General features: G+C 37.1%; 1 long non-coding RNA gene across 1 annotated transcript; it reads right to left on the reverse strand.

Annotated features, from left to right (window-relative positions):
- Positions 1-5,739: 5,739 nt before the first annotated feature.
- Positions 5,740-8,649, reverse strand: LOC131530267 (uncharacterized). Its single transcript, XR_009268343.1, has 2 exons — positions 6,892-8,649; positions 5,740-6,575 (listed from the first exon to the last, which is right to left on the reverse strand). It is a non-coding gene; the product is annotated as an uncharacterized LOC131530267 (long non-coding RNA).
- Positions 8,650-9,613: the final 964 nt, after the last annotated feature.

The following is a 9,613-nucleotide window of genomic DNA, read 5'->3' on the forward strand; positions in this document are numbered from 1 at the left end:
AGTGGCCAAAGACTCTCCAAGGACCACAGCTGGAGAAATGTAGAGATTAGTTGAGCCTCGGGGTCAGAAACCTAAAAATAAAATATACCAAACATCCCCTACATCACCACATGTTGTTTGGGAGGGTTTCAAGGAAAATTCTCCTCATTCATCCAAAAACAAACTCCAGCATATTCAGTTATCAGACACGACTGGAACTCAAATGGCGCTGGCTTCTATGGTCAGATGAAACTGAAAAAAAAAATAGCTTTTTGGCTGCAAACCCACCAGATTTAGTACAAACAGGGATAAAAAAAAAAAAGTACCCCATGTTCACGGTTAAATATACTGCTGGATATTTAATGTTGTGGGCCTGTTTTTCTGCCAGAGGTCCTGAACATCTTGTTCTATCAAATACCAACAGATAAAAAAATCTAAACCTGTCTGCCTCTGTTAGAAATCTTATAATGGGTCATGTTTGGATCTTCCACCAGGACAACAATCCAAAACAAACATCAAAATAAACACAAAAATGGGTCACTGAGCACAAAATGAATCTTTTACCATGGCTGTCCCAGTCCTCTTGACCTGAACAGAAAATGAGTGGGGTGAACTGAAGAGAAGAAGTAATAACATCAAACACAGTCAAACCTCTACAAGCGGCACGACTGGTCTTCAAGGAACCCAAAAGAGCCCATGTTACACCTCTCTTTATTTCATTGCATTGGCTACCAATCGCAGCTCACATCAAGTTCAAGACACTGATGCTTGCTCATAGAACAACCACAGGCTCAGCACCCGCCTACATGCACTCACTATTAGGGTTGAGCCGGATACTCGGCTGAAACGAGTATCCGGTACGGATAAAGCACTTTTGCCGAGTACAAGTATCATACGAGTAATAGGAGTCAATATCTGTGCTCGGATTGAATAAAAATTCTCATTGGATAGCTGACTGTGTCTGCGTTCTGTGATAGGCTAGTCACAGCGCCCCTCCCCTACACACATACAGATTTATTGTGTTGCAATAAAAAGGAAGTAGTGGTATAAAAAAACTATATTACAAATTAATTAGCTACACACACACACACTCTCTCTCTCTCTCTCCCTCTCTCTGCCGGTCATCAGAGTTTTTTTTTAAACCGTCAGCTGGTTCTAACCAGTTTTTTTTACTTCACGCACTGAGTGACACTTTCTTTCTTAGTTTTCTAATCAGCAATAAATATAACAATTTCTGATCAACCCATATCAATTGCATGCTTAAAATAACATACCGGTTAAAGCCCCGCCCATTTCAAGACAACCCGACCCACTTCCAGGTTAAATCCCGCCCACTTCCTGGTTAGGCCCCGCCCAGTCCGAGTACAGATACAGATACAGATAATTCATATGGTTAACAGATACAGATACAGATACAGATAATGCTGTACTCGCTCATCCCTACTCACTATTAAGAATCTACATCCCCTCCAGAAATCTGAGATCTGCTAGTGAGCGACGCCTCGTGGTACCATCACAGAGAGGCTCAAAATCACTCTCCAGAACATTCTCGGTCACCATTCCTGGCTGGTGGAATGATCTTCCCACCCATATTCGGAGTACTGGATCCCTGTCAATCTTCAAGCAACAGCTGAAAACTCATCTCTTTCGACACTACTTGACTTCACCCTACACATTAAAAAAAAAAAGAAAAAAAACTCTTTCTCCTTATTTATTCCTTCCCTTGCTAGCTTGTACTTATTTAAACAATGCCTGAGACTTGGTGTTACAAGCACTTCCTTTGTCGGATTGCCTCTTCAAGATGAATCACTATGTATTCCCCAATTGTAAGTCGCTTTGGATAAAAGCGTCTGCAAAATGACTAAATGTAAATGTAACATGGAGCTGTGAATCTGAAGGATCTGGAGAGATTTTGTTTGAAGAAAATGGTCTCTGATCTCTTGTCAGGTGTTCTCCAAACTCGTCAGGCATTATAGGAGAAAACTCAGCGCTGTTATCTTGGGAAAAGGACGTTGCAATAATTGGGTGCCAATAATTGTGGCCAACATGAACTAGAGAAAGCATTTCTTTCAAAATGAGATTTTCTCCCCACTTTCAATGGTTTTACTTCAGTGATAGGAATTTTGTGAATTTTTTTAATTAAAGATAAAAAGGATAAACAATGCAGATTTATTTTCACAGCCGCCTTTGCTCATATTTACCAAGGGTGCCAATATTAGCGGAGGGCACTGTAGTTCAAAAATGCTAAATTAAAGGTCTCAAGTTGGAAATGCAGTCTCCGATTTCTTTTTCTGTCAGTTCTTTTGTTAAGTAGATCTTGCATTTCAGCAAGGCCGAGGTCAGGGATCTTGGGCTTAAAAAGGTTGGTGACCTGGAAATATTACAGATCCCAATTTGAACACTATGTGTGAATGTTATAATAAATGTATTAATAGAGCTGTTGTAATTATTATTATCATTATTATGATCTTGCTTTTATTTTTGGCAAAACCCCGCAGGAAGTCCTCAGTGCTTCTTTTTGTTGAAAACAGCAGATTTATAAACGATTTTCATTACGAATTTGGGAAGATGTTTGTCGCACGTATGACTTAGTAACATTTTTATGAATTTTTACAAGGCATGGATGTGACAAAATGACACCGGCGCAGATTTCCTCATGCTTTGGTCTTTGAACCCTGGCGTCAGAACACATGCATTTCATGTGTGTATTAGAAAACATAACGTTCTGCAGTTTATTTCATTGTTTAAGGACATTTCGCTATTTCAGTCATCATAGAGTAACCAGCAACAACCACCCTTCCTCTTCTCATCGAAGACATGCGATGCAGCACTAAACAGTCTCTCGCTGTCGGTGCTTGTAATGATTTCTGTGTCTTTCTCTGACAGTTTTACATGTTTCCACACTGACCACATGTTTGCTGCAGGAGTGCGTGCCTCTCTTTGATCGCGTCACGTCATTGTTCGGTACAATTGTTTTATTCGGTCTTTTTGCTTGTTTGGTTGAACACCGAAATACCTTTTTTTTTGCTGAATAATGCCTTAATAAAGGCAAAACATGCCTTTTTTTCAATGGTATGATACATTAAAGATGCATATGAAGCAGCTACCGATGCGATACGATTCACCTCTATTACGATGTAGTGTGATTCGATTCAACACATTGCAATACAATGCGAATCATGCGATGGAAAAAATACGACCGCTTTTTAGGGCTGCGCGTTAATATAATTTCAGCATCGATATCGCGATATGTCGCAGGATGTGTGATGTTTAGTATACTGATCGTTATATTTATACCGATCTTTTTTTTTTTACAGACACACAGTCTACACTGGAGGCGACAGCTGTTGGAGGCTGTCTACATTGGACGCGACAAAGCAACCATTGCAGATCATTTAAACTTTGGGTCAGTACTTCATAAGCAGAACGAGGCAGCAGTTTACTGTCAGGGACTTGTTGCATGTCTCTGTAAGTATCCTTGTAAACACAGCTGCTTATGGCTTATGTGAAGGTAAACAATTGAGAAAGAGAATGGATGTGAGACAGTATATTGGTTCACAGCAGTTTAATATTCCTGTTGCTTTGTGTCTTGAATGTTAATCAAACAACAAAACACATAGGTTCAGTTTTACTGATAGCTTGCGCCAGCGCAAACCGTCTTTTGGCGTTAAAATTGTTTTTACTAAAGACGTTAAGTGTACTCAGTGTTCAGTGACACAGTTATTCTTGGAGCTGACCTTATGGAATATGCATTTGTAGGAGTTCCCCTTTCAGACACAAAATTTATGGGATTTATTATTATTTACTACGAAATTACAGGTATTCAAATAAATCACACAGAGCGCATTTTTCTAACGTTTGCGCTCGTCAAATTACTGGCATTTACACCATTATTTAAGACCCGAGCGATTTTGTGCTTTTGAGTGTATGATTTTCTGTATCCGTTTCTGAATGTCACGTGATCTGTGACTGGAATGGATGCAAACCGATTTCAAGTGCTGCTGCGATTTTATTTCTAACTTTTGTAAAAAAAAATTTGGCAGATCAGATTTGTTATACTTACTTTACATGGTAAAAGTTAAGAATGGTTACTTAACCTGGATGTCTTGAACATTCAGGAACAAAGTTTTCTTATCGTAATGGCAACCTTACCAAAACTTTCTAAGAACACAGTTTTTTTTTAGCTGGGAAGTTGCAGTCATATTTACCATTGTTCTGCCAAATTTTGCATGCGAAACCTAGTCAATTTAGTGAATTTAGTCATTGCATCTAAATCAGGAGAGAAATATGCACATTTTAAGTATCAGCAAAAACTGTTAAAAATGAAGTGTTTTTATGGATTATTGGCTTTTTAGCCGTTTTAAGTTAAAAACGTCTTGATGGATTTGTTTCTTACAAACGTGCAGCTTTTCTCTTCACAAGGCATGATCTGATGGACTGGAGTGGATTATTGTGATGTTTTTATCAGCTGTTTGGACTCTCATTCTGACGGCACCCATTCACTGCAGAGCATCCACTGGTGAGCAAGTGATGTAATGCTACATTTCTCCAAATCTGATGAAGAAACAAACTCATCTGCATCTTGGCTGACATGAGGGTGAGGACATTTTCAGCTAATATTCATTTTTGGATGAACTATGCCAGTGTCATTACTAACACATACATTTGATAACATTGAGATACTAACTGTAAAGATTAAATGGAAAGTCAAGTGCATTGCATTTTGGGATACAGTATTCAAATTGTGTTACCAATATAGTTAGAAGCAAACATTTGCATACTAGGCACAGTGAATTTACTTCGAAAATAATACATGTGTGTAGTATGAGCAATATGTCTGCATCAGACAATATGACGGAAGTTGATTTACATGAAAACATTACACTATTTTAAAATGCATCACTCACGATGTCCAGCTTGTGTAAAATTGTTCTCAAATCTTTCTTTTATTACAAAAGAAAGCTCTATACATAATTACAGCATTTCTTTTACAAGTATGTATTAGTGGTTAAAACAGCATTTCGCTTTCATTGTTCGTAATATCAACTTAAATTTTAATCAAATTAAAACTTACCCAGCATGTAATACAAAACCAAACAATCTAACAGAACAAACTTAATTCTTCAGAAAATGGCACTGTAGAAGATAATGAACAAAGCAAAGTTTCATCCACAACTGGTTACACTGTGCTAAAGGAAAAGAAAAAAAACAATAATAAAAAAAAAAAACAGCACTGACAGACGTCTGTGCTTCACATTAAAACTAATATATACAGTCCACTGAATATATCCAGGGTGCAGAAACATTTTAATTTCAAACGCAGCCATATTAACTACTTACAGTTTGTTAAAGTCAGAAATCAGATTATGTACAATAAGGGCCATATACAGTATGGTACATTCAACACTTTCTTCTAGTGTTTACACAATTCATACTATAACAGCCGATATAAAAGACAGTCAAACACACAGGTCATATTTCACTCAAAATTAAAAACAAAAATGAGAATAATACTTCACATAAAGCAAAACCACAAACTTTTTTTTTTGGCATTGTGAAAATATTTTCATAATTAAGTGTATTCCTAATATAAATATTCTCAAAAGGTGATTGTTATTACTGTAATACAGTAAGAATATAATTTTCACTAATTAAAAGCTATTTAACAAATACTAACAATATCTAACCACCTTACAGTTTATCTTTTTTTTTTTCTGAATCAGAACTGAGCAAAAATGTGGTTTAAAATGTTTTAAGACAAAAAAAAAAAAAAAAAAAAAAAAAAAAAGTGTTAAAAGGAATAGTTCACCCAAAATCAGATTTGGAGAAATGTAGCATTACGTCACTTGCTCACCAGTGGATGTTCTGCAGTGAATGGGTGCCGTCAGAATGAGAGAATATTTTCCCCCAAAGCAAAGGTTTAAAATGTCTTGATGGATTTGTTCCTTACAAACACGCAGTTTTTCACTTCACAAAGCATTATTTGATGAACTGAGTCATGTGGATTTTTGTGATGTTTTTAATCAGCTGTTTGGACTCTCATTCTGACGGCACCCATTCACTATAGAGGATCCACTGGTGAGCAAGTGATGCAATGCTACATTTCTCCAAATCTGATGAAGAAACAAACTCATCTACATCTTGGATGGCCTGAGCATGAGTACAGTTTAAGCAAATTAAAAATTTTTGGTTAACTATTCCTTTAATACTTAATGCAAAATATATTTTTTCTTTTGGATTGGAGTGAAATACGACCTGGACAAGTTCTTGAAAGCATTCATGAAATTCACCCAAGAACATAAGCAACTCAAGAAAGTCTTCCCCTGGACTTAAAACGCATTAATACTGAATAAAAGAGTCAAATACTTTTGTTCTGGCCGCTTCATAAATCCCACAATGTTTTTTTCATTCGTTATCCGGTTTGCGCTGGTCAAACAGGTCAACACGTTGTGCTCAGATCCACAAACTGAAAATCCACAAAAAGATGACAAAACATCATTCCTGAAACTCTCTGTATTGCCGTGGTCCATTTAAATCGGTTTAACAGTACGAGAAAAAGGCTTTATGGTCCAACTTGCAGTCTGAATGAGTGAAATCTGTGGAGAAAAACCAAATGAATCGTATACACAAATTGAGATTTACAGCCCTTTGGATGTCGCGAGAAATCCAAATGAAATATTCAAAAAATAAACATAATTAGAGCAACAAATTAAAGAAAAAAAACTTTTACAATATTAATATATGGGTGCACATATTTTACTACATTTGATTTAAGTTATTTCAGTGAAAATATGTTGTTTTGAGAAAGAAAAAAAACAAATGCCATTCTAGTACCTAGTAGCAGATCTATCACGTATTTTAATATTTCGGTAAACTAAAGCCATAAGAGCACAATCCACATCATTTATTCACCTGTGATTGCGCAGCACCGCCGTTTTCGGTACGTTGTCATGCAGTGCAAATGCAAGTCAGTGTTTTTCTCTTACAGCATCTTTAAAAGTGAAAGCACGTGAAGCAGAAAAGTCGACTTCTGACAGCTAGACTCAACTCCAGCTATCGAGACGTACAGTATAATTTGGCACAGCATTACAACATGGAATGACATGCAATCTTTTTCCAACATTTTTGCAGTACGGATCATGTTTAAATCCAAATTATAGCAGCACAGAAATAATCAGATTATTTTAGGGTATCCTATAACTTGTAATTGACCCCTCGCTGCCCCCCTTAGTTACTGTTACGTCCGACCAAGTTCTCGCAAAATGCATCACGGAGCGAAGAGGAAACTAACAACGTGCCGACAGACATGACAGAGCAGGTTACCTTTTGGTAAGAAACAGTCTCAGCTTTCAAATTTTGTAATTTATTAAGAAATTCAAACAATAAATACCATTTTGTGGCTCTTTAATGTGTCGTGACAGATCGCTGTAGCACCTCAGATCAAGAGGCACATGAAATGATCGTCTCTTCATATTTACTAGTTATAGCACAAAATAAACATGAATGAACATTAGAAGGTATCTCGTTTCAACATCAATACACATTTTTCAAGTTCAAGTCTACCGACGTTAATCTACTCTGTCTGGTTTGTCGGACAAAATGGCAGATTTGGCATTATGATTGGTCAGATCGCCTGTCAATCAAACTCCCAGCGAAGGGTCAATTGAATAACAAAGGCCTTAAGAGCAAGTGATGAGGGCGAAAAATTGTATTTTTAAGAAATTATGAATTCAAACTGTACATGAAGCCCCTAGTGAGTGTTGATGGCAGTGCAAGAGTATCCAGCATTACTTTTAGAGCAAGTTCACTCATAATTTCCTCACCCTCTTGTCTTTCCAAGTCTGATGATGCTTATATACGGGAACAGGTGCTATTGAGCTCTAAAAATGACAAAAAAAAAAAAAACATCTTATTTTATAAAAAGGTGGTACTTGGAGCTCGACCGCATCAGTCACCATTTATTTAAATGGAAAGGAGGTTGGACATTCTGCAAAATAACTCCTTTTGCATCTGAAGATGACAGAATTGTCCTTTCTGAGTGAAACATTCCTTAAAGCGATAAATAACACACAAACCGCCATTGAAACTATACCAAAGAGCTGATTTCACAACATAAATTCTGGAAAGAATCCATTTTTGACCTCAAAAGAAAAATGAATTACAAATCAGATCAAGAGAGGCATTCCCAAAAGAAAAAGAAAGATTGAACTGAAGATCCTTCGACTGTTGTACAGCGAAGAGATCTGAATTTACTGAAAGTGAACATAATTGTACACCTTTCGGCAAAAACAGGTGAAGACCCAGCAGCGATACTGCAGACGTCTCTATGAAATCCTGATGTATAGAAGCGTGTGAGAACAAAAATCATCCATTATCACACTACCCACCAAAACGAGTCCGTGAGGAGACGCGATCATCCTTCAAACGTCCCATTACACCTCACTATTGGCGTATGTGAGGGGTTTGTGAACCCCACGCAGCGAGAAGGCAGTAATAAATATAATGGCAGTCTGATTGCATGGCATGAGTGATCCCTGGAATATCAGTGTGAGTGAACGGTCACACCGGCCTCATGCGTTACGGGTCAGTCTCCTTTGGGATTGTCCAGATTCACCACCCGCAGCTCCGTGAGGGTGGCGCTGCTGCTACCGGTGGGCTGCTGGTTTATTAACATCTGAAAAAACAAGCAAAACTGTTAGAGGAGCGAATTACTGCGCACTCTTATCAGTCTCCATAAGCACGTGTGCAGTTAAAGTAAATAAACAGCACTTTGCTAGCTGTTAGTCGTATTATCTACAATGGCGTTTCAATGCCACATTAAAATAGAGGTCACAACATTATAAGAATAGTTAGAATGTTTTGAGAAAAGTCGAGAACAAAATTGTTGCGAATATAAATGTTATGTAGCGAGAATAATGTCAAAACATTACAAGAATAAAGGTGTAATGTTTTGGAAATAAATGGCATAGTGTTACTATAATAAAGGCACAATGTTTTGAGAACAATCTTGTAATGTTACAAAAACAAAGGAGTAATGTTATAGTAATAGTCATAACATCACGGGAGTAAAAGCCTAATGTTACAAGATTAAAGGCATTGTGTTACAAGAAAGCAGAATAAGGACTATTACATTACAAAAGAATAAAGTCGTTATTTTTAGAATAAAGACATGACCTTACAAGAAGAAAGTCACAGTCGAGTCATAACAAAATTGTTTTGAAAATATCAGCATAATGTTACAAGAATCATGTTAACATTACAAGAATAAATCTGCAATGTTTTAAGAACAGTCTTGTAACATTACAAGAACAAAGGCATAATGTTATAAGAATAAAACCATAACATGAAATTGACCCTCGCTGCCCCCTTAGTTACTGTTACGTCCGACCAAGTTCTCGCAAAATGCATCACGGAGCGAAGAGGAAACTAACAACGTGCCGACAGACATGACAGAGCAGGTTACCTTTTGGTAAGAAACAGTCTCAGCTTTCAAATTTTGTAATTTATTAAGAAATTCAAACAATAAATACCGCTTTTGTGGCTCTTTAATGTGTCGTGACAGATCGCTGTAGCACCTCAGATCAAGAGGCACATGAAATGATCGCTCTTCATATTTACTAGTTATAGCACAAAA

The sequence above is a fragment of the Onychostoma macrolepis genome, chromosome 22 (genome assembly GCF_012432095.1).
Source record: "Onychostoma macrolepis isolate SWU-2019 chromosome 22, ASM1243209v1, whole genome shotgun sequence".
Lineage (NCBI taxonomy): Eukaryota > Metazoa > Chordata > Actinopteri > Cypriniformes > Cyprinidae > Onychostoma > Onychostoma macrolepis.